This window comes from Staurois parvus, unplaced genomic scaffold (assembly GCF_062004578.1).
Source record: "Staurois parvus isolate SC_StPar_1 unplaced genomic scaffold, SC_StPar_1.0 ptg000556l, whole genome shotgun sequence".
Classification (NCBI taxonomy): Eukaryota; Metazoa; Chordata; class Amphibia; order Anura; family Ranidae; genus Staurois; species Staurois parvus.
The window spans coordinates 1,895,819-1,921,679 of NW_028318352.1; positions in this window are offsets into that span (position 1 = coordinate 1,895,819).

Sequence of the window (25,861 nt, forward strand, 5' to 3'; positions counted from 1 at the left end):
TTCATATGTGTGACAGTAGTTATTGGGAATGTCAAATGAGAATGTCAGATATATCTGGCTTTTAGGAGAAAGCCAAGCAACTAGCAATAATTAACCTAAACCTAAATCTACTTTAGTGGTATCGTTTTCAGTTAGGTTACTATTTCCCTCCCACAATCCTACACAGCAAAATTAGTTAATGCACACTGTAATAATGTAAATAGCAATCCACTAATTAGGTAGCCTTTTCCTGACAGAATCCCCATCCCTAGGACCTAAATCACACATCTTGGCTCCTGATCTCATTGATTGTTTCAGAGAAACAATAGTAACAAAAGGAACAGCAGTGAAAAGTAACTAAGGCCCTTTCATTAACCAGAAAGATGGCTCTGCTCTCATTACACATTCATTAGACTAGTATATATGAAAACAGAGCCCTCATCCAATTAGGTGTGAGTATAAACACTCAAACCCAGATCTACTATCACCCTGTTAGACACTGGCGCTAATTATAAATCCTCGCATTTTTCAAAAGTGGAGCAGTTAAAAGAGCTTTAAAGTGTCAGCCCATCCAAAAGTGATATTTTATTTATAGATGATGCCTGGCGAGCTGAGTCAGCCCCTCGATTCTTATATGTCTTGGATGGTCTGACAGCAAGGTCTCTGCCATAATTGTTGGCTCTGTTTTTGCCCAGTTGGGAGTTTTGAGTGTTCCAGTCACCTTTTCCATATATCAACACCTCCTATTAAATTCTCTATAACAGAAAATAAATACAAAAATCTAACAGGGAGAGTGGAAACAATTCATAGCAATGGTTAAAAGCATGTAGAACCAAGAATGAGTATGGGGATCACATCAAACAGGTATCAGAAATATAAAAAGCTGCCAGGTGGTGCAAATTTCCAGCCCTTACCAAAAATGTAAAGTACAATTAAAGACAAAACTTTTTTTTTTAGATTTGGATAGAGCTTGGAGGGTTTAGAGGACCTGTCAGGAATGTAATGCCGTTAGGACCTGCATGAGGAGGAGGGCACTAATTGCTATGTTTACCAATATCAATGAAGTGAATTTAAAGCAAAATCGAATATTTTGCATTGTCCCTAGAACAGAGTGGAAATCTTCCAATGGGGTCAGTAGTTCTGGTGACCCTGGTGACAACCAGGGATTCCCTCACTTTTGAGGATTTCTTCTCATTTCCTGTTTTAACTATGTGACAGGAAGTGAAGGGAAATGTCCTCAATAGGACACGAATGGCAAGAAAACTGGCAGGGGTTATAACCTTCCATACACTATCAATTTTTTTTAAATTGCCTTCAGTTCTACTTCAATATTCAATTTTGGTTGTACTGTATGACCCTTAAATATATTCAATAACAGAATATGTTACTGGACATTATCTGAACTGAAAATGTTTAAAGTGTAAAGTCTTATGTTGAGAAAAAAAAATATTTTTATCAAACTAAATTATTATTATTATTATTGGTACTTATATAGCGCCGTCAATTTATGCAGCGCTTTACATATATATTGTACATTCACATCAGTCAGTGGTACCTACTGCTGTGCTGCTGAAACCGATATATATGCATTTTAGTACCTACCTACTTTCTGAGTGCTAAGTGGAAGGATTTGCCTGCTATAGTCACATGATCAGCCAAAAGGTTATAAAAAGATAAATGGTGCTGGGAAAAGCAGTAAGTCAATCACTGAGCAGCAAAAAGCATACATGTAGCTCAGTGTACACAACCCCACCAATGTTGCCATAATTCCAATGTTTACAAAAAAAGGAACAATTGAATTTTTTTGTTGGTTTTAGAAACTAACATGGCTTCAGATTGAAGGGTAATTTTAAATAACACTAAAACAACAAAATGACAATTGTCTCTCCTTAAAATAATAAAGTGTTATAGAGATGAGCAGTATTTCAGACACAGAACTGACTTCATGTTCTAGGATCTATTAGAAGTTGTCTATCCAGGGCCCTAATATTGGGAAATTGAAGCATAACTGAAAAAGACCTTACTAAACATAAAATAAAGTGCAGCGCTAAACATATATAGATAATGACATGTATTCAATCAGTTCGATCAATAAAAAGTCCTCCTCAATTAGGTGACAGAGATTAGGTGCTCAAGTATGCAGGTGACTTAGGTATTCAGGTGACTTGGTTCAGGTATCCGTGCACGAAAGTGATAAAGCAATGCGCACTCACCAGACCCGCATAAAATATGCGCCTTTGTGTATAAATGATCCAGATGTCATCCGATACTGGGTGGTCCTCCCTCAGCTGTGTATGAGGCTGATGATCCTCTCCACTTAGGGGTCCCCCTGGTGTTGGACGTTAAAGGATCTGGTCTGGGTCCCTCCGGTGTATCCAGGAGCAGGTCTGCAAATTAGAGTGCTCCTTGCTGTTCCTTCACATGTGTGTTTCTCTGTGCTCACCTATGAATTGTGTTGATGGGGGAAGCAAGCAATTTTCTTTCCTTCAACGCCTGGTTGAAGGAAAGGAAATTGCATAAGGTATGGCCTGCCTTAGATGCATGACGGTTATGCAATTTGTAGCCCGTGATAAGCAGTGGTGGAAAAAAATGCCAGATAAACTCTTCTACTTTCTACTTTTCTCTTTGTTACAAAATCTGTCCAAACTCAATAAGGGTTGATTTACTAAAGGTGAATAGGCTGTTCACTTTCCTAAGGTATTTGCACTTTGCAAAGGAGTTTGGCCCAAGGCTTAGCAATTAGGAAAAGAATACTCAATTACCTGCAATGAAAATATAAAAATATAAAACAGCATTTTTGTTTGCAAAAATGGATGATGCAAGTCAAAAGAGCTTCACCTCATTCACTTTGGGGCAAATTCCCGTGCAAAGGTAAACATCCCTTGCAAAGTGAACAGCCTCTTTCTCTTTAGTAAATCCACACTAATGTCTCAAACAGTGCTTCATGACAGGAGCTCCTGAGGGCAATCACATCATCGAAGGACATATGGCTGTCCCGGGATGTCTACTGCCACCTTTCATACTGCACATATGTTGTCACTATAGTACAGACATGAGTTGACCGATGACTTGATATTTGCTGCTTTAACTAGTCCAGGAGGAGAATTTTTTGTCTGATAGACAGTTTCAACCTTGGTGATCAGTTTAAACGTTGAATTTTCTTAGATTTTTATATTGAACAATTGTTCCAAACTTTGTGTGTCTCTAAGTTACATGTATCATGTCCAATTCTCACCTTCGTGATAGACAGCCAGTGATCAGTAAATCTGCGCTATTCTTGGGATCAACCTGTACAGCAAACACCTAAGAGTAAAAAGTTTTTAGTTTTAAACAAATTAGTTTGAAGTGTTTCTATAGTCAACACTGTGTTAACTATAGGTTATTTGTATAGTTCTTTGGAGCAAACCCTATCAGGTTTTTTTGTTGCTGTCTATGTCCCTATTGGGGGGATTTGCCCTCCACATTTGTGCAAGTGACCATTATTACTGGGACAGAAAGGGAATATTCAAAATTTCAAGCTGTCACCAGAACAGGAATAAAGGGAAAACAATGTCAGCTGCCTAAATCTAGTCATACACTATACAATCTGATTGTACAATCTCTATACAACCTCTTTAAGACTTACCAGAGCTATGTTAAATTAGGTCAAACCTAAAAAGTCCATTGCATTTATTTCAAATCAGGCAGGCCCTTGCACTACATTTTTACATAATTGTAGATCTTAAGCAGCCTGTAGATGTAATTTTTTTTATTCAACAGAGGGTTGAATGAACAAAACTGACTCAATTTCCCCTATCCACACACTCGTGGGAGACTTCACTGTCATTGGAATAGACTGATCAGCGCTGCTGGCTATAACAATGCCATGCTGAACAAGCAGGGAAAATCTGACAGGGTGGTTGTACAGAGGTTGATAGGTAGATCAAATTTTATACTCAGTGCCTTTATATTCAGTGCTAATAAAAAGCACTAACGTTGAACTGATGACAATGGTCAGGAAGGGGTTAACATCTGGGGCGATCAAAGGGTTAACTGCGTGCTGTGTGTGTTTCACAATGTGTGCTGTGTTGTGTTTTACTAGAGAGACATGCTGCTTTGCATCTCTCTGCTGTGCACACAGATCTCTCCCCTCTCAGCCCTACCGACGGGACCTGGTGATTGACATCCCCAGCAGCCAATAGAGGAGCGGATAGGGCACGAGCACCCCCCCTCCCCCGGAAATGCAAATCACGTATAGATATGTGATTTTGCACAGCCCTGCCACCCTGTAGTAGTGGTTTGGCTATAGGGTGGAGGGCAACTGGTTAAAGGAGATTGCACAATCTGATTGTAAGGTCAATTGTTTGGTCACAATAAGAGAGAATTTTCCATACTTTTGAGAAATTTCTTCTCAATTCCTGATGTGTCTATAAGACAGAAAATGAGGATGACACAGATGGCAGAAAAAAATTAAAGAAATGTTAACTCTTCTCTGCTCTATCGGAATAAAAAAAGTTTTAGTTTATTATATATTTGAAAAAATACTTTGGGGTTGATTTACTAAAGGCAAATATACTGTTCACTTTGCAGGTGCAGTTGTGTTCTGCAAAAAAAAATTTGCTCTAGAGATTAGTAAATGAGCGGAAAGTCTGCTGACTTCCACCATTCAATAAGGTGCAAGTACAAATGCAATTTATTTATTTTCCTTGCATGGGATTGGCTATTATTTGCAAAGTGAAGCTTTACCTCACTTACTAAGCTATGGAGAAAATTCACTTTGCAGAGTGCAACTGTACTTGCAATAGTGAACAGTCCATTTGCCTTAAGTAAATCAACCCCCATTGTGTACCAGTACTAAGCAGCTAAACGTATTGCTATAATAATTATTATTTTCAATCAAAACATCTCTAAAACAGCAATGGCCTGCTGGTAAAAAGTGCAATAACATTTTGATGGAAGGTTTGCAGAGATAGACAATCTGACACTCTGTTATTTAAAAAAATAGTATGCCTGGAGCCCTTCTGGGTGACATTAGTTCCCTGTCATTGCTGCAGAAGATTGGAGGTTGCAGTCATGCACATACAGTAATACACTTTATATGAGCCCTTGTCTACAAACTTCTTCATGAGCCTGAAATGGGTCCACATTGCAACTTCAGTGGCAGCTTATGACAAGATAAAGACCTTACAGGGCTCTTACCATCATAATATCATAGCACATTCCCCACTTATAGGGGTAAGAAGAAAATGTCAAATCAGTGTAATGCTTGCATTCCTACACAACAATTATATGCTCAGATTTCATGAATGTTTGGATTTGTACAATTTACACCATCACTGTCTTCTGCACTTTACCTTACAGCACATACTACAGAATAGAGTAGAGTAGGGCCAGTGTTGGGGTTAAATCCTGGCCATTTTTAGGGTTTATAGCCAACCTGTTGTGAAAAATGGTACTACCAAGACAGACATTTACCAATACATAAAAAAACACTGTACAGTGGGGAGAGGATCGGGTTTATGTGGTTTCATGGTTAACATTGAAAATACACAAATCCTTTAAATAACATGCTTGGGGAATGCCTTAAAGTGATTGTAAAGCTTCAGATTTTTTTTTAACAAATGTGTTATACTTACCTGCTCTGTGCAATTATTTTGCACAGACCTGATCCTCCCCTTCTGGGGTCCCCCCCCAGCGCTGTATGCTCCTCCCTCCTGCCGAATGCCCCCATAGCAAATAGCTTGCTACAGGGGCACTCATGCATGCTCACTTCCAAGCTGGCTTTGTGTGTCCAGTGACTCACAGAGTACAGCTCAGCACCGCCACCCACTCCCTCCTCACTGTAATTGACAGCTGCAGGAGCCAATGGTGCTACTCCCTTTCTGTTCAATAAGGGAACAGAGAGAGAGACACTGCTCTCTTACACATTACTGGATTGAAATTGCGATAAAGTGAGTACAAGGTGGGCCCGGGGGGGGGGGGGGGGGGAGCAGCAAGCCAAAGTATTTTTACCCTAACTCAAAGTATTAAAGTGTTACTAAACCCACACCAGTAAAATCAGTCTGTATATGCAGTAAAGCATGCAGGTTGTACTCACTGTTGAACCTAAGGGGTTAATCCTCTGCACTGTTTAAAAATGCTATTTGATCCTGACTTCTCTGATCCTCCCCTTCTTCCAGTGTCTTCCTCTTATCTCCTGATAAGATATATGGTGTGGAGTCACTCTGCACATGCTCAGTTTGGTGTGTATTGCTAGAGAGGTTTTTTTTTTTTCCTAGGCAAAATGCATGTGATCGGCACAGGGTCAATCAACACTGTCCAGACAGAGGTCAAGGATTTTGCATCCTCCTAGAGCAGAAAGAAAACTCCTCCTACAATCTTTAACCAGTGCTCGGCCGGACACTGATAGAAGTCACAAGACTGCTCTAACTGCTGATGAGAAAAGGTATTTAGCAGTTTATATTTAGTAAAATAATTGCATTTCCATGTTCTGTGTACTGTGGGAGACCAGATATAGTGAATGCATGGTCCTGGGTTTAGTAACAAGGTAAAAAACCTTCAGATATTAGAACCACGTTAAAGCTGTACATGATGTTATGGTACTTTTTACAGACACTGTCAGTGACAGCATACACTAGAGCATATTTGGCAAAATGTATTTATTGTTTTATACAGTTAGCTTGGTTAACAAGCAGCAGCAGCATCCCAGTCTTAATCTGTTTAGTTTGAAAAAATACTTTTTTCAGCTAGCTTCAGGAGCAACATAAGCTTTTTCATAAAATCACTTAGGTCTCAGTGTGCTTGCAGCAGAGAGCAGTGGCTATCAGTCACCACTATCCATTCTGCTCCTCCAGTGCTCACTGGAGTGCCGTGCTGGAGAAGGGGCCAGGCGCAGATGACTCCAGGTCTCAACTGCATGCTGAGAGTTTCAGCCAGCTGTCATTTAGGCAGCTGGGTGGATCCTGACAATATTGTCTAAATCCTTACAGAGTTTGGAGTGTCTTTGCCACATCATCTGACAGCGGGAAATAGCCCACTAAAATCTGACTCTGGGTCACGGCAGAGCAAAAGTATTTTTTGCTAAATAAATGAAAAACGACTGAAAATTTTGAATAACAAAAACATTTTTCTTAGTTTCTGTTATACAATTTTGCAGTTAAGCTATTTTTCTTCTTCACTGATGTGCGCTGATGAGACTGCATTGATGGGTACTGATGAGGCTACACTGATGGGTCCTGGTGAGGCCTCACTGATGGGCTCTGGTGAGGCTGCACTGATGTGCACTGATGGGAACTAATGAGACTGCGCTTATAAGGCAGCACTGATGGGCACAAATAAGCTGCACTGATGGACACACATAAGCTGCAATGATGGGCACTGATTGGCACTGATGGGACTGCACTGATCATCAGGACACTGATCAGGACACTGTTTATCAATGTAAATGTGTGGTGTCAGGATTGACGGTTATCAGCTCTCCTTTCCTCACACAGTGGCATTGCATGAGGAAAGGAATTATTGATAAGCGGCAAGTTTGTTTACATATGATCAGCTGTGATTGGACACAGCTGATCACATGGTAAAGGGCCACTGTGACTGGGCATTTACATTGATCTGTGATCAGCAATTACAGAGCGCACCTGATGCATGCCCTGGAAACGGCAGGGGGCGGGGTTCTAGGCGGACATCTTTAGACACTGTCCCAGAACTAGATGTCTGAGATGTACCTGTCTTTTGGCTATGGCGCGGAACAAGCGGAAGTTAGAAGCACATTGACTACCATGCAGAGCTGCACCAGATTTTTCAATCTCCAGTTTTAGTAAATCAACCCCAGAGCTGGCAGGAGGATGGAGCAATACCTGCTATACAGCTGGTATAATTTCAACCAGGCTATGAGAATTTGTGTCTTGGTTTGCTTCATTCATGCAGGTGGAAGTGTGTATGATTTTGGGCTGTCCTCATATATCAGCACACATATTGTTAGGTCTGAGCTATAAGCAGACAAGTAAGCTGACTCTGTGTGTGATTCTATGTAGATGGGAATTGGATGTGAGGGGACAGTGGAAGTTTATTTACTTTAGCAAATTGTCTGTAAATATGCCAACAGAGTGTGAGGTCTGCTGAAGGTACCCAACACATTGTCACCCTGAGGATGGAGCCCAGGGCTTTTCATCAGCTGCAATCAGTGGAACCACTACATTACTCATCATCACTAATGGTTTCCATATTCAATAATATTACCCATAATCACTAATGGTACCCATCAAGGTTAATGGTTCCAATCGCAATCAATGGTACTCATTATCAGGGCTGTCTTAATGCACGGGCATCCCAGGTGTATGGGGGCCCCATGATAATCTTGCATTACATCATACCTGCCATCTGTACAGGACAGTAAGCCTTTATACTAAGCTGTAACTGGTGACCCGGGCAGCTTCCCAGAACCTGTACTGTGCCCTCCTGACTCCCCTGTACCATGTCCTCCTGATCCCAGTATTGTTCCCTCCTGACTCCCCTTGTACTGTGCCCTCCTGATCCCAGTATTGTGCCTTCCTGACTCCCCTGTACTGTGCCCTCCTGATCCCAGTATTGTGCCTTCCTGACTCCCCTGTACTGTGCCCTCCTGATTTCAGTATTGTGCCCTCCTGACTCCCCCTGTACTGTGCCCTCCTGATCCCAGTATTGTGCCCTCCTGACTCCCCCTGTACTGTGCCCTCCTGATCCCAGTATTGTTCCCTCCTGACTCCACCTGTACTGTACCCTCCTGATCCCAGTATTGTGCCCTCCTAACTCCCCCCTGTACTGTGCTCTCCTGATCTGAGTATTGTGCTCTCCTGACTCCCCCTGTACTGTGCCCTCCTGATCCCAGTATTGTGCCCTTCTGACTCCCCCTGCACTGTGCCCTCCTGATCCAAGTATTGTCCCCTCTTGACTCCCCCTGTACTGTGCCCTCCTGATCCCAGTATTGTGCCCTTCTGACTCCCCCTGCACTGTGCCCTCCTGATCCCAGTAGTGTGCCCTCCTGACTCCCCCTGTACTGTGCCCTCCTGATCCCAGTATTGTCCCCTCTTGACTCCCCCTGTACTGTGCCCTCCTGATCCCAGTATTGTGCCCTCCTGACTCCCCCTGTACTGTGCCCTTCTAAACCCAGTATTGAACCCTCCTGACTCCCCCTGCACTGTGCCCTCCTGATCCCAGTATTGTGCCCTCCTGACTCCCCTCTGTACTGTGCTCTCCTGATCCATGTATTGTGCTCTCCTGACTCCCCCTGTACTGTGCCCTCCTGATCTCCCCTGTACTGTGTGCCTTCCTGAATCCAGTATTGTGCCCTCCTGACTCCCCCTGCACTGTGCTCTCCTGATCCCAGTATTGTGCCCTCCTGACTCCCCATGTACTGTGCCCTCCTGATCCCAGTATTGTCCCTTCTTGACTCCCCCTGTACTGTGCCCTCCTGATCACAGTATTGTCCCCTCTTGACTCCCCCTGTACTGTGCCCTCCTGATCCCAGTATTGTGTCCTTCTGACTCCCCCTGTACTGTGCCCTTCTAAACCCAGTATTGATCCCTCCTGACTCCCCCTGCACTGTGCCCTCCTGATCCCAGTATTGTGCCCTCCTGGCTCCCCCTGTACTGTGCCCTCCTGATCCCAGGATTGTACCCTCCTGATTCTCCTTGTACTGTGCCCTCCTGATCCCAGGATTGTTTCCTCCTGATTCTCCTTTTACTGTGACCTTCTGATCTCAGGATTGTTTCCTCCTGATTCTCCTTGTACTGTGGGCTCCTGATCCCAGTATTGTCCCCTCTTGACTCCCCCTGTACTGTGCCCTCCTGATCAGAGTATTGTGCCCTCCTGACTCCCCCTGCACTGTGCCCTCCTGATCCCAGTATTGTGCCCTCCTGACTCCGTCTGTACTGTGCCCTTCTAAACCCAGTTTTGAACCGCCTTGACTCCCCCTGCACTGTGCCCTCCAGATCCCAGTATTGTGCCCTCCTGACTCCTCCTGTACTGTGCCCTCCTGATCCCAGGATTGTACGGTTCTGACTCTCCTTGTACTGTGCCCTCCTGATCCCAGGATTGTTCCCTCCTGATTCTCCTTGTACTGTGCCCTCCTGATCACAGGATTGTACCCTCCTGACTTTCCTTGTACTGTGCCCTCCTGATCCCAAGATTGTTCCCTCCTGATTCTCCTTGTACTATGCCCTCCTAATCCCAATATTGTGCCCTCCTGACTTTCCTTGTACTGTGCCCTCCTGATCCCAGGATTGTTCTCTCCTGATTCTCCTTGTACTGTGCCCTCCTGATCCCAGTATTGCCCCCTCTTGACTCCCCCTGTACTGTGCCCTCCTGATCCCAGTATTGTGCCCTCCTGACTCCCCCTGCACTGTGCCCTCCTGATCCCAGTAGTGTGCCCTCCTGACTTTCCTTGTACTGTGCCCTTTATGTTGATTAGTCTTTGATTTATTATGACATACTTTCTTATTGTTTAAAATCAATTGTATTGAAAGTACTAATAGATGTATGTTTAATTATATTTACTATTAATACATTAATTCTTGAGAAGTGCATAAATTGAGGCAGGCTGGTAAGGGCCCCAGGTCATTACTTTGCCCAGGGGCCCATGATGTTATTAAGATAGCCCTGTCCATCATCAATAATGGTACCTATCATCTTTTCTCAGTGCTTTGACCAACACAACCAGAGTTTTAAGATGAGAAAAAAGGAAATATAGATAATTTAGATAGGTAAATGGAGAGAGAGAGAGAGAGAGAGAGAGAGAGAGAGAGAGAGAGAGAGAGAGAGATGAGCATAGACAGACTTTCACTAGAATGAACTTTGTATTTAGAAATCAAATAGATTATGGAATTTTTAAATCATTCTGGTGTTACTGGAAATAAATATATTTAGAACTCAGATGTAGTTTCACTGAACTTCCATCGAATTGTTCCATATGTATCTCCCCTGGATCAATCCTCTCTTCTCATCCCAAGGCTCCAACAAGGAGACGAATCGGTTAAACGTGTATTACTCTACATAAATATTTCCAGATTTAATATAAACTTGATCAATACAATAAAACTGCCCGGCTACCTAATGACAGCTTTTCCCAGCTTCAGACAAGAAAGTATCGTGCAATCGTTCCTTGAACTAATGATTAGCTTTCCCAAATGCTATGGCCTGACAACCGGCGATTTATTACATTGCAAAGCGCCCGTTTATTTCCAGAATGAGAGCGCTGTCAGTCAATATGATCGCTAAAACCTCCACTTACCAATTATACAACCTGACTAGAAGATTGGCAGGCTGACATCTCCTCCTTTATCCTGCCTGTGAGAGCAGCGAAGAAATCAGAAAATGTCTTCACCAGGCACCGATGGCTGTCTCCTTCAGACACTCACGGGTTAACTACTGGCAGCGACTCGCCCTGGCCGCACACACGTGTGTACACACTCGTCAATGACAGTTCCCAGGCGGCACTCAGCGGAGCATTGCTCATCGATGGACAATAATAATAATAGTAATAATAAACGTTACATGTTCATTGTGCTCCCCTCTCTCTCTGATTGATCGTGACTTTCCTGTAACTTTCTGATGTAAGTTTTGAATTATTGATCAGCAGCAATTTACAATGACTTTTTTCCTTTCTTCTTGAGCAGATCGTCAGAATAGACATGCTGAGGGCAGTGTTATTTTTAGCCTATAGAGTAGGCGCCAGGAGACATAGGTTGTCCCTAAACTGTGCGGGTTAACCCTGCCTTCCCTGCCTGCTTGTAGCTTGCTGTGCACACAGTGCAGCGACGGCACGGGGTTTCCCTCCGGCCAGCAGTGGGGTAAGCAGTGCTTGCGGAGTGCTACTGGTGACCCAGATCTCCTCTGATGTCTGCAGTGAGTAATCTTCACCCTATGTATGTGTGTGTGTATGTGTGTGAAAGTATATGTGTGTGTGTGTGTGAATGTATATGTGTGTGTATGTATGTGTGTGTGAATGTGTGTGTGTATAGCTGGATGGGGAGTATCTCACAGTCACATAGGTAGGTAGCGATCAGCAGCCTTTCTGGCTTGTATGTGAGCCTGCTGGCAGCCAGGTAAGTGTGCCAGTCCAATATCCGGAGACAGGAGGTAGCCAAGTGTCACCCTGGGTGCCTGAGTGTGGGAAGGAGGGAGGGAGCTCCCTGACACTTCATTAAAGGGGCAGCATTAGCAGCACTCACACACTCCCCACCAGTATATATGATCCAGGGGGCAGATGACAGATTTTCTTTAAGCAAGTTTCACATGCCATATTGTACTTAAGCAATCGATTGATACCTTAGGAGAATATCGAGAAAACGAGGTTAAAGGGCCATCGCTAGCAGAAGGGCATGGAGAATGTAATCTGCCTGCTGTCAATAGGAGGATGACAGGCACAAGAAGTATGGTCCCCTTAAAACTGCTGAACTAACACTCCTCAGGCTGCTCAGGACACGTTTTGTCAATGTGGTGCCACTATCAGGTTCCTCTGGACAGACACAAACATGTGTAGTTTAAGGAGGACAGGGGCTGGGGAGAGGTCAGGGCAACAGGAGCTCAGCAAATCCCCCCCCCTAATAGTTCTACCTGGTGATCACCTCATCTGCTCCACACCACCAACCATATTCACATATATGAGTGAGCCTATTTACCTTATATGGGGTCTATCTATGAATACATTACTAAGATTCACTCATCTTTCACACAAGATTCACCCATGTTCACATAAGATCCAGCTGGAACAACGGGTGAATCTTGGGTGCAAGTTGTATTACTCTTGGGTGAAAACATTGATAAATAGACCTATCTCTATCTATCTATCTATCTATCTATCTATCTATCTATCTATCTATCTATCTATCTAAAGTATCTGTTTCTATCTATCCATCTATCTATCTATCTATCTATCTATCTATCTATCTAATCATCTCTCCACCTCTCTATCTGTTCTTGGTGTGCACACAGCAGTATAGTTCCCGTTATTAGACTATGTAACCCTACCTTCTGGTGCAGTCACTCTCTCCATATGTTTTAGCAATATTCGCCATCGATCTATTTAACCCTTTGTGTCGCGGGCTCCTATCCAGAGAAAGGCAGACTTTCGAGCTGTAAATATATATGATTCCGCAGTTCCACAGCACTCACAGAGCTAATAAATGTCTCCCTCTGATAAATGTAATCAGAGACTTCAAACAGTGTCTGTGGGCTGTATGGAGCTGGCAGGCACAGACAGAGTAAATATGAGGACCTTTACTTCCCACTGGCCTGGCTTTCATTACTAGAGAATGCTCGACTTGTATCATTCCCCTCCAATTTCTTCTCTACACTCAGCTTCACCCCACTGACAACTTCACCCAGTCACCAATACACCCAGCTGGCCGATTATAGACACCACAACCTGGATTCAATTGGAGAGATATAGGTAGATGGATACGTAGATACAGATGAAAGATAGATAGATAGAGAGAGAGATATATAGATAGATAGATAGATAGATAGATAGATAGATAGAAATAGACAAAGATACAGATAAAGAGTGATTTGGGGTATTTTATGTTTTCATAATAACACTACTGGAAGTTTGTTCATTTGAATTTAACCCATATATACATGTTTTATATAACATTTTTTACGAATGTATATATATATATATATATATATATATATATATATATGTGTGTGTGTGTGTGTGTGTGTGTATTTACATAATGTATGTGTAAAAAAAACTCTTCCTCTTTCTCTCTATATGTTTTGCAAAAAAAAAAATCCCAAAACAAAATAAATAAATAAATCTATCTATCTATCTATCTATCTATCTATCTATCTATCTATCTATCTATCTATCTATCTATCGCTATTTATCTACATATCTATATATAGATATATATATACATATAGAGAGAGAGAGTGAGAGAAAGAGTTTTTTATTAATATTTTTTTTTTTCATTTGGAGTTGGTTTTTGTTTCAAATACTCTAAATACTTTTTTTTACCCATACATTAAGTATACAATGTGTGTGCATATAGTAACAAACATTTTCAATATATATATATACACATGTATATTGTGGCTGATCTACTAAAGAACATGGGAATTTTTTTTAAAGTCTAAATTGTCCGTTCAAGTGCAAATAAAACATATAATACAACATTTTAAAGGAATTTGCTTTTCACATGGTTGAATTATTGCAGTGACTTTTTGGAAAGTGAACATTCTCAACGTCTCAAATCCTAGTCTGCCTCATACTACTATTGATCTATACACACACACACACACACGTATATACATGTCATAAAATGATATGTAATATGTGTATATAATGTGTTAAATGCACAACTACTTATTTTTGTTTTTTTAGATATTTATGTATAATAATAATATTATATATATATATATATATATATATATATATATATATATATATATATATATATATATATATATATATATATATATATATATATATATTGTGTGTGTGTGTGCCTGTAAAATATGCATGTGTATTTTTGTTCCAACATGAAAGATACCTTTTGCTAGCAGCAATCAGTGCTGAGGAAGGCTCCTTGTACCCTGAGCATGCGATGACAGATAGGGCCATAAAAGAGCAGTAATATAGGGGCTCTCAGCCCCCTTAAAGAAAGCAAATAATGTGACGTGTTAGTGAGTCGGCCTCCATTAATGGGGACTGTGGGCTCACACCGCTCCCTGAATGGAGGTGACATAGCTCAGTGGTATGCAGAGAAATGTTACAGTAAAACAGCATAGAAAATCTGATCCAGCCAAACTTTTCTAGTTTTTTTTTTTGCTTTTTTCTTTTTACAGGAAAATGGAAACTGCTTTTAGAATGGTCATAAAAATGCCTTTTCGTTTTTGTTGATAAAAGTGTTGGAGGATTCCTTTGTTTTTTTGGCTTTAGACTTTGTAACTTGGCACCGGGTGAGTAGTATTACCATCTGGCAGGGAATGAATGAAGGAGTATAAAGTGGGGTGCCCCTGATCTGCTCCTCTGTATTGGATCCGGACACCCTATGTACTATCTATAGAGAAGGACGCCGATCGGGGAGACTTGTCAGCCGGCTTTATGGCTGTGTACATTTATCAAACACATGGCTATGACAATGACAATAATCATTTTCATATGTTTAACTACCAGGACCTATAGTGATACCCCAGATTGTTTGTGGGAGGAGGAGGGGGTCACTCCTAATTTTGCAAATGCATGATCTGATTACAGGATACACATTATACTGAAGGAAAGTGTGGATTGCAGTCTGATAATTTTTATCTCAATGTGAAAAAAATATATTAATGCACAAAGGCATATAGAAATAGAGACAATTTAGTAAACGGATAATGAACAATTTCCCATGATCGATGTGATTCTATACATCTACTCATGTGTAATGTCCGCGGTATTCACCGATCAAATAGCAGACATCCTCAGCAATCTGGTTAGCAAACATCACACATGTACAGAAATCATTCTGTCACTACTCACTGATAACATGAAAATGATCAAAGCCTGTATGGCATTTATCATTTACTGTCCTAGTTTAAAAAAAAATCCTTTAGTTAAATAATGCGCATACAGAAAAACAAAAAACAACCCCCCCCAAAAAAATAAAAATAAAAATTAGGGCAGCCAAGATAAACCAGCAAATCTAAAGACTATTCTCTTTAATTTGATTTAGAAGAAATAAATGATGACATAAATACAAGCTACGATGTAATTACACAAATTGTACTTTTAGTTATAGCAAACTTGCTTGGATAATAATTCCTTCTAGTGCTTGTTACATGTATGATTGTACCAGCAGCTGGTTGGTAATATTTTCCATAAATTGCTACAGTACACGTTTGAACATGTAAATGCCCATACAAAGGGTATTAGTTACATATTTACATCAGAGGGAAATGGGTGCTAGTCTGCCCAGTGGGGATTTTATTATTATTATTATTATTATTATTACTACTACTATTACTACTACTACTACTATTACTACAACTACTACTACTACTACTAAAAATTGTGATAATAATAATAATAATTGTAATTATGATTATATTATTATTGTATTATTATTATTATTAATAATAATAATAATAATAATAATTATTATAATTATTACTATTATCATTATATCACTAATAATAATAATAATTTATATTTTTATTAATAAATTAGTAGTATTAATAATAATGTTATTATTATTATTCTTAATAATAATAATAATAATAATAATAATTATTATTATTCAAACATTTGGGTTGATTTTTATGGAAGTAGTAGCTGATGTCCAGTGAATTATAATTTTGTAATGTGTATATTAGTGAATAAAATGAACCTGTGTTTAATTCGTATACACAATAATGTACTACCAAAAACCTGTTTTTTTTTGTTTGTTTTTTTTAAATTTCCAAAAACATGATTACTTATTCAGTACTCACCCATTTACCAATATTGATTTTACAAAGTGAGCATACAAGTGATCAGCATTTACCCCTTTGGTAAATCAGTCCCAGTGACTGTGCCCATGTACTGGGTGTCATCTCATTGTGACAAGCATGTTGCAAGCATCATTTAATAGAAAGCTCCTCAATACCTGTTGACAACAAGGTAGAGAATGACCTCAAATAGGGAGAGACCTGTCTGGCAAGTATATGCCATGAGTCAATAGAACTTTCCATAAAAGGATGTGGCTGGATGTATATACATTAAAGAGCTGCATATGTTTTGAAAACTTCAAGTTACACACTGAATGGGATGTTTATTTAGCCACATTAACAATGACCTTTCACATTGATGTCTAGTCTAAACAGAGAAAACAATATTTATTTGTCCTGGGTACATACAGAAGCCATGGTTTGTGTTTAGGGGCATTAGGAATATCATTGTTCTGTTTATTATAGTTACTATTGTATTTCTTTTGTATAAGGTGCTGTGTGGGAAGGGTTATTCTGGTGCAAGCTGTTAAGTGATCAATAATGCCAACCACAAGCAGTGAGAACCAGTCCTCAAGCAAGGTGTCTGGACATACCACGATGTGTGGTTTACAGCAAAGCACATTTATCAATTTTGAGAGATTCATACAGAAATTTGCTTATTAGTTATTAAATCTTTGTAAATAGAGCCAGCAAAGCGAATCATTTGTCAGAGAAAGCAGTGTAAAATTCCAGGGGTCTCTCTCTCTCTCTCTGTATATACGTATATACTATACTATTTACTATATAAACTATATATATGTAAATCTGTTCATCTGGATTCACATAATTTTATTAACATGTGTAAATGTTTTTATACCCTGTTTTGATGTATAGTGTGTAACTATATATGTTTATCGGGGTAGCCATATTTGTTCATCAAATGTGCAGGCTGTGCTTTCTTTTGGGTAGTGCAGTAAACGGATTTAGTTTTACTGCTGCCCTAGTTTTTAGCTGTGCTGCTAACGTCTCTGTGGTTTATTGACTAAAGCAATACATATTTTAAATTTATTAATAATCCAACCAACAAAAAAGTAATATATTACAGCTTTAAAGCAGAATTCCAGTCATTTGTGTGTTTATTAAAAGTCAGCAGCTACAAAAACTGTAGCTGCTGACTTTTAATAAACATACTCACCTTTTCCAGGGTACAGAGATGTGTTCACCTGCACCGTCCCTTCTCTCCCAAGTGTTGGCATCTCAACTGTGGGCAGGGGCAGACTGACCATTTGGAAACTCGGGCACCGCCCGAGGGCCCGGGGTCAGTAGGGGGCCCCATGAGATGCCCCTGGTACCTTTTTCATAGGCTTTTTTGAGTTTGGGCAAGGACACAGGGGCCCCATGATCCCCTATGGCCCGGGGACCCCATGAGTTGTCAGTCCGCACCTGACTGTGGGCACCTGGCTGGCATCACAGCCAGGTGCCCACTGTGCATGCACAAGCTGTGCTACGCATACTGATTGGTCCAGCAGACATCTGGGACCTGTGAAGTGTTCCAGAAGACTGCGGGAGGAAGGAGGGGGGCCGAACTTCTGGCTTACTTCGCAGTGGCGAACTGTCAGAACTAGGCATCCACTCCCCCCCCCAAAAGGTGACAAATATTGCAGTGGAGAGGGGGACTTTTGGGTGGAACTCCACTTTAACCTCTTGGCGCCAGCTGCACGCTAATGTGCGACCTCCCGGCGTCTGGGTCTTGACACCGAGTAGCTGCACATTTGCGTGCAATTAAGAAAAACATATGTGCTGAGAGCGCACACCCTCCGTGCTCCAAGCACACATGTCCAGTACTCACGGAAAGGTCCCAATCTCCACTTTTGATCGGGACCTTTCCCGATCATGTTACCACCGTGACGGTGAATCATGGCGGACACATGACCCTAAAATTTAGAACAAAAGCATAAAAAAAAAATAAAATGAACACAGCTACTTTATTTAGGGATTGGTAACCCCTTGGCGCTGGCACCTCCCGGCCCTTTAAGGGTTTCAGAAGCCGGGAGGTGGGGTTTTACGGTCATGTGACCGCCATGATTCGCCGTCAGGGTGTTAACATGATCCGTAAAGGTCCCAATCAGAAGAGGAAATTGGGACCTTTCCCGATCATGTTACCGCCGTGATGGCGTATCATGGTGGTCACATGACCCTAAAACCCCGCCTCGCCTCCTGAAACCCTTAAAGAGCCGGGAGGTGCCAGCGCCAAGGGGTTAACAATCCCTAAATAAGGTGGCTGTGTTAATTTTCTTTTTTTAGGCTTTTTTTCTTAATTTTCACCTGATCTGCAACACACATCCTTTCTTGGAGTGGCACCACTCTGGATGGAAGAGCCACATTTGGACAGTAGCATTGTCAACCTGGGGGGACGGTAGTGTAAAGCAGGCCCTACATGGATTGAAATTTTCAATTTCAACAGAGAACAGCTGAGTTTTGATCCATGTATGGGCAGGCTCTGTATACAGAAGTCAATATACCATTCAACTTTTGTGCAACTTCTGTGTTGGAAAATTTCTACACAATCAGCACCACCGGCTATAGCCAGCAGTGCTGATCAGTGTATCCTGATGCCCAGAAAGTCTCCCTATTGTCAGAATACAATAGCTCAGTGGGAGGATTCCCTCATCCACCTGGAATCGGTGGATGAGGGTATTGGGTCACCCTGCTTTGAACAAAAAAAAAAAAAGGAATAGGCTGCCTTAGATGCACTAGCAGATTTAGATGGACTTGACTAACAAATTAAAGGCAAACTTCAGCTAACACTTTTTAAGCAATTAAAGCAACAGTTTCTTTCCTTTTGGGATCTTTACACAAAATAATAAAAGCTGACCATTGTAAGCATCCCTGCCAGAGTTAAATGTTTTGTCTCAACCCTCTAACTGCTACTTTTGCTGGGTAGCTTGGTCTGTTAAATTAGTTTATTGTGCAAAGACAGGTCCCTGGAATTCAGACATATACATACTAGGGCCAATTTAGACAGGATCCAATTCACCTACCAGCATGTCTTTGGAGTGTGGGAGGAAACCAGAGTACCTGGAGGAAACCCACGCAGGCACAGGGAGAACATGCAAACTCCAGGCAGGTGGTGCCGTGGTTGGGATTTGAACCAACAACCCTAGTACTGCCAGGTGGAAGTGCTAACCATTTAGCCACTGTGCTGCCCATTTATATAATATAATAATATTTCTTTTTTTTTTTTGTATTAACAATTTTTATTGGTTTTCAAGTAAATCAAGTGTTACAGAAAACAAAGAGAAAATAAAACAGGCAAAACAGAGAGGTACATCGATGGCTAAGATTACATTTGGTCAAGACCAGTGGAGTCATATAGTAACAGTGCGAGAAAAATCAGGGTCTCACAATTTGGGCTGGCATAGAGGAAGAGAAGGTATCCCACGGGAGCCAAATCATCTCAAATACAGCAAACGAACCACTATGGGAAGCCGTCAAACTCTCCATCTGTCTTACATCGGTAATAAGTTTATACAAAGTTGGCAATGAAGGTGGGGTAGAGGATAACCAACACATAGGAATACTTCTTCTGGCCGCGGTTAGCACATGTGCAGCAAGTTTTCTGGCTAGTTTAGATAGACCCGGGAATGGCAAGCCCAGCAAAAAATGCAGTGGGTCAAATGGGAGAGAAACTTAATAATATTTCTTTGCTTTCAGTTGCATTGTGTGTACATGTATTCATGTACATTGCAATAAAGCACAGAGAGGTTGCATTTTAACACAAGGCACATATAAACATAAGTTTGGTGGGAATAAGACATGTGGAAAACCATTGTTTTTTATGGGCCCTTGCAGTGGTCTGCTTTTATCTGGAGAAGAAAAATTAAAGGTCATTGCACGTGGTGTGAACAAGCCCTGGAAATGAATGCAATGCAGCACACTAATGCTTGTATAGTGACTTGGGACTACCACAATGCACCGCAACTGACAGGTGTGACTGGACCATAAATCTGTGCATGAAATACTGTAATCAATTATGGTCATGCATCTAAATACAGTATCTGAAAGTCACATCAAAATTTGCTTTCAGGTAACGTTTACGACCTGCTAATCTGTATTATGATTTGTTTCCCTTTAGCGATCCTACTGATAAGAACCCAGTAACAATACAATGAATCAGGGTTACAAGATTTCAAGAGTAATCAAAAACTTAGCAGAGGAAGTGCAATTCATCATGTCAGTAATAATTTGAGAGTATAAAGTGATCCTCTGTGTGAGAAACCTCAGATGGAAACTGCTATTCTCTTAATACTGGATCTGGGCTGTAGCATAAAGTGCATTGGAGCTGAATTATTATTATTATACAGTATTTATAAAGCGGCAACAGTTCGCTCAGCGCTGTACATTACAAAGGGAGACAGAACATGCGACAGTACGAAAACAATACAATGTGATACACGAGGGGTTCGAGGGCCCTGCTGAATAGGTTCAGTTTTACAGTTTTATTGCATTCAGTGCATTCAGAAGATGGCATTGGCAGCTTGCAACTAAGGGGTCTATCTATGAAGGTTAGAGGTGCTATTTTTTTTCAGGGGGTTTATTGTTTTTAGGGCCCCGTTCACACCTGGGCATAGCAGAAACATTCTGCCATTGTTTTTGAAAAAGCGTTATACATGCTGTAAAACACGCAACACACTTCCTGTGCCATTATCTCTTAATGGCATGCCAAATGCGGTTGCACTATTTGCCGTATCTTTTCCATGCAACAAAATGCAAGAAAAATGTGCAAAAACACACAAAACCCACTTGGCTGAGTGCCAAAATTTGGTACATGGACTTCCTTAGTTTTTATAGTGGAGAGAGGCCCATCCAAATGAATGGTGCCGGTCCAAAAACACACTAAAAAAAGCCAAAAACTCAGTGAGGCAGTCCCTCAAGTGTGATCAGGGCCTAAATGTTTTTTCTTGTTCACAAAGCACTCCATAGATTTCCCTGTGCATTTTAACATACTTTCAGCTAAGGTGAAATGATCCTTTTCAGTCTGTTTCTTTGATCTTTTTGACATTTGAATGTTAATTTTGTTTTATAATTCTACAATGTGTCCAATAATTAGCATTATTAACCAATACAGAAGTGCTGAGAAATGGCAGATGTTTTTAAATAGGTCACATGTATCTTCTTGCACTAGTATTTTACTTTGTAACAGATTATCTTTAGAATTGTCCTTAGATGGATACAAACATAAAAAGTAGGACAGGGAGGAACTGACATCTCCCCAGTGCAAGATTAAACTCTGTGGAGGACCCTAGGCAGTTAAAACCTTGGGGCCCCCCTCACAGGTTTATGGAGGTTTCTCGTTCATGTGCTCTAGTGTGATCATATAGAACAAAGTAGTGTGTACGTTGCCCGCTAGATGGAGATGACCATCACTACTGTACATTACATGTACAGTGGGGATCGAAGTATCTCCAAGTATTTACTTCATCAAACGCATATCCGTTGATGCCATCACCCCTACTGCAGATGTGTGTTTACACGAAACGCGTCTAGGAGGAGCCCCTGCACGCTCTGACGCTACGCCGCCGGATCAGGAGGTCCGGCGGCCCACATTAGATGTATACTGGTCAGTGTTTTTGGGTGCTTTTACTGCTCATAGCAGTTTCATACTATATACAGTCATTCATGTATGTATTTCTGCTCAGATTTTAATGTAATAAATTTATAGTTTTAAATACTACACTATGAGCACCTTTATTCTCCATATCTGGCACTGAGCCTCCATGTCTCAGCCCCAGTGATTTAGGTATTGCTGCAGACTTGATGAAGTAAATACTTGGAGATCAGATCGGTATCCTTTCTTTCACCACTGAGGGTCCAACAGAGGATTTCATTTCCGGGCTGTCTTTATTCAAGATCCTAGGATGCATGTGATACGGATATGCGTTTATTACTGGGTTTCTAGTGAGTAGGCAATCTATTCATATTATCACAACGGGAGACCGGATTGCACCTACAACGTCTGATATTTCACTGTGGACTGAGGAATCCATATTTCACATATCCACATTTATATTACAGTGGACTTATTTTAATATTAGTATTATTTGACTATATTGATATTATTTTACTGTATTTTTTCTTTGCCATTTAATTTGATGTAGCACTGCACTCCTTGTACTTTTGAGTTTATTAGAAAGGTTTTGTGGTTCCTTTTAGTGCATTGGTCGCTTGTCGGATTGCGCTCACTAACTTATATATTTTTTGAAACTGAAAATAGTTGACGCTCACAAAGCTGGAGAAGGCTATAAGAAGATAGCAAAGCGTTTTCAGATGTCAATATCCTCTGTTCGGAATGTAATTAAGAAATGGCAGTCATCAGTAACAGTGGAAGTTAAAGCAAGATCTGGAAGACCAAGAAAAATATCAGACAGAACAGCTCGCAGGATTGTGAGAAAAACAATTCAAAACCCACGTTTGACTGCATGATCCCTCCAGAAAGATCTGGCAGACACTGGAGTTGTGGTACACTATTCCACTATAAAGAGATACTTGTACAAATATGGTCTTCATGGAAGAGTCATCAGAAGAAAACCTCTTCTACGTCCTCACCACAAAAATCATCGTTTGAACTTTGCAAATGAACATATAGACAAGCCTGATGCATTTTGGAAACAAGTTCTGTGGACCAATGAGGTTAAATTGAACTTTTTGGCCGGAATGAGCAAAGATACGTTTGGAGAAGAAGGGGCACAGAATTTAATGAAAAGAACCTCTGTCTAACTGTTAAGCATGGGGTTGGATCAATCATGCTTTGGGGTTGTGTTGCAGTCAGTGGCATAGGGAACATCTCACGAGTAGGAGGAAAAATGGATTCAATAAAATTTCAGCAAATTTTGGATGGTAACTTGATGCCATCTGTGAAAAAGCTGAAGTTAAAGAGAGGATGGCTTCTACAAATGGATAATGATCCTAAACACACCTCGAAAACCACAGGGGATTACATCAAGAGGCGTAAACTGAAGGTTTTGCCATGGCCTTCACAATCTCCTGACCTCAACATAATTGAAAATCTATGGATAGACCTTAAAAGAGCAGTGCGTGACAGACAGCCCAGAAATCTCAAAGAACTGGAAGACTTTTGTAAGGAAGAATGGGCAAAGATACCTCAAACAAGAATTGAAAGACTCTTGGCTGGCTACAAAAAGCGTTTACAAGCTGTGATACTTGCCAAAGGAGGCAGTACAAGATATTAACTCTGCAGGGTGCCCAAACTTTTGCAGACGCCATTTTTTTGTTTTCTGTTATTTTGAAAGTGTAAATGATGGAAATAAAATCTAACTTTTGTTGACATATTATAAGAATGTCTAATCTGTAATTTGATGCCTTTTGGAGATTTTTCCATCTTTCCTTAGCACAATAATACAAATTTTTAGCTGGGGTGCCCAAACTTTCGATCCCCACTGTAAGTAGGTTGTACCAATTTTTTTTCCAAATGACACCAGAAAGAAGATGAGTTTTTTAAGAAACAAACTGTAATGTGAACCAAATATCTATGGTTTATTTACTTTAACCTCTAAGCGCCGGCCGAAAGCATATATGCAGCTGCTCAGTTTGTGGACCGTAAAGCCGAGTGGCTGCATATATGTGTCTCTGTTAAAACTGCTTACTGTGCTGGGAGTGTGCTCCCAGCACAGTAGCTGGTGGTGATCAGTAAGCTCCCGGTAGATACTTGCGATCAGGAGCTTTCTGATCATGTGACAACTGTGATAGTCAATCACAGAGATCAAACGATCTGAAGGCTTCCTCCGCCTTCCGACTTTTAGAACCCTGGGAAGGCATCCGGCACCAAAGGCTTAAAGCGGAGCTCCACCCAAAAGAGGAAGTTCCGCTTTAAGCCTTTGTTCCCTGCTTCCCATTAAGGATTGTCACCTTTGGGGAGCGGGTACCAGAATTTGACAGATATCCTCTCCCACTTTCGCTGTGATCACCTAGGCGATCGAAAGTGGAAGTTGTCCTCCCCCCTCTCTCCCCGTAGTCTTCTGGGACATGTGACAGGTCCCAGAAGACTACAGGGCCATTCACAAAGTCCAGCGCTCCTTGCGCATGCGCAGTGGGCACCCGGCTGTGAAGCCACAAGCTGTCACAGCCGGGTGCCTACACTGAAGATGTCGGCGCAGGAGAGAGAGGACGGCTGGTGAAATCAGCCATGGTGAGGACACAGCTGGACAGAGGGACAAGTAAGTGTCTGTATTTTAAAAGTCAGCAGCTACAGTTTTTGTAGCTGCTGACTTTTATTTATTTATTTTCAGCTGGGACACCGCTTTAACCCCTTCACGCTGGATCGTCCCGGTGTGAAGAGGAGTTCCTGCGCCGGGAGGTGGGCGGGACGGGGCTTAGTGTCATGTGGCCACTGTGACGTCACGTCACATCCAGTCACATGATCAGGAAAGGTTCCGATCGAAAGAGCGGACCGGGACCTTTCCGTGAGTACCACACATGTGTGCTGGGAGCGCGCAGGGCACACGCTCTCAGCACATATGTTTTTTGTTACATGAACGCAAATGTGCAGCCGCTCAGTGTCTAGGCCCAGACGCCGGGAGGCCGCACATTTGCGTGCGGCCGGCGTGAAGGGGTTAAGTTGTTATAGGGTATATTACATTATTGCAGAATTTTCTCTATAGGGTCTTTAATGGAAAATTTTAATTTCTTTAATTTTTTTCTATCTTTGTAAACAATTTAAGAAAAAAATAAACTAAAATAATTTTTTGTCAAGATAAAATCAATATTAGTTTGATCCGTTGTTGTGGGGCCCTAAAACAACGTGGGGCCCATAGGCTGGTGGCTACCCTGCCTATTTGGTATTTGGGCACTGGGTATGACCACTGTTAATCATATTATTTAGAGTCACAAATGTACTTAGCACCTCCCCTTTCCTTTTGCTTTCTAATGACACTGACCTAATATGGCTATGTACCCATAATAGGTTAATGATGTCACGAGCATCCCCATCCTTTTGTGTACATCATCTGTGGGGCTTCGTATCTCTCATCTGCAGCTCACTGGCCCAGCAATCATAGGTAACTTCTAGGTTTGAACGAACTTGGGTTTGGACTGAACTCAAGCCAAAGCCCAAGCCTAGCACTAGTCATCAGCCTCCTGCATTCTCTGTATATTAGAAGAATTAGCAGTACAAGAAGCCAACACATATGCTGACAAGAAGCATGCTGATGGGAGGAGAAAGCAGAGTGACAGAGAGGTGAGCTGATCACTGTGTTGTTCTCCTTTTACTGTCCAGTAACAGGCTGGGGCAGGTCCAGGATGACCGGAGCTCAGAGAAAGTGTCTTGAATAATGCTGGGCAAAAGGCTGAGAACATCTAGTGACAAAAAAAAGTACTGTGAAGGGTATCTCTGGATTGCAGTTATAAACGGCACCAAACAATGGCTCTGTTCATTTATCTTTTAAAATGTTTTTCA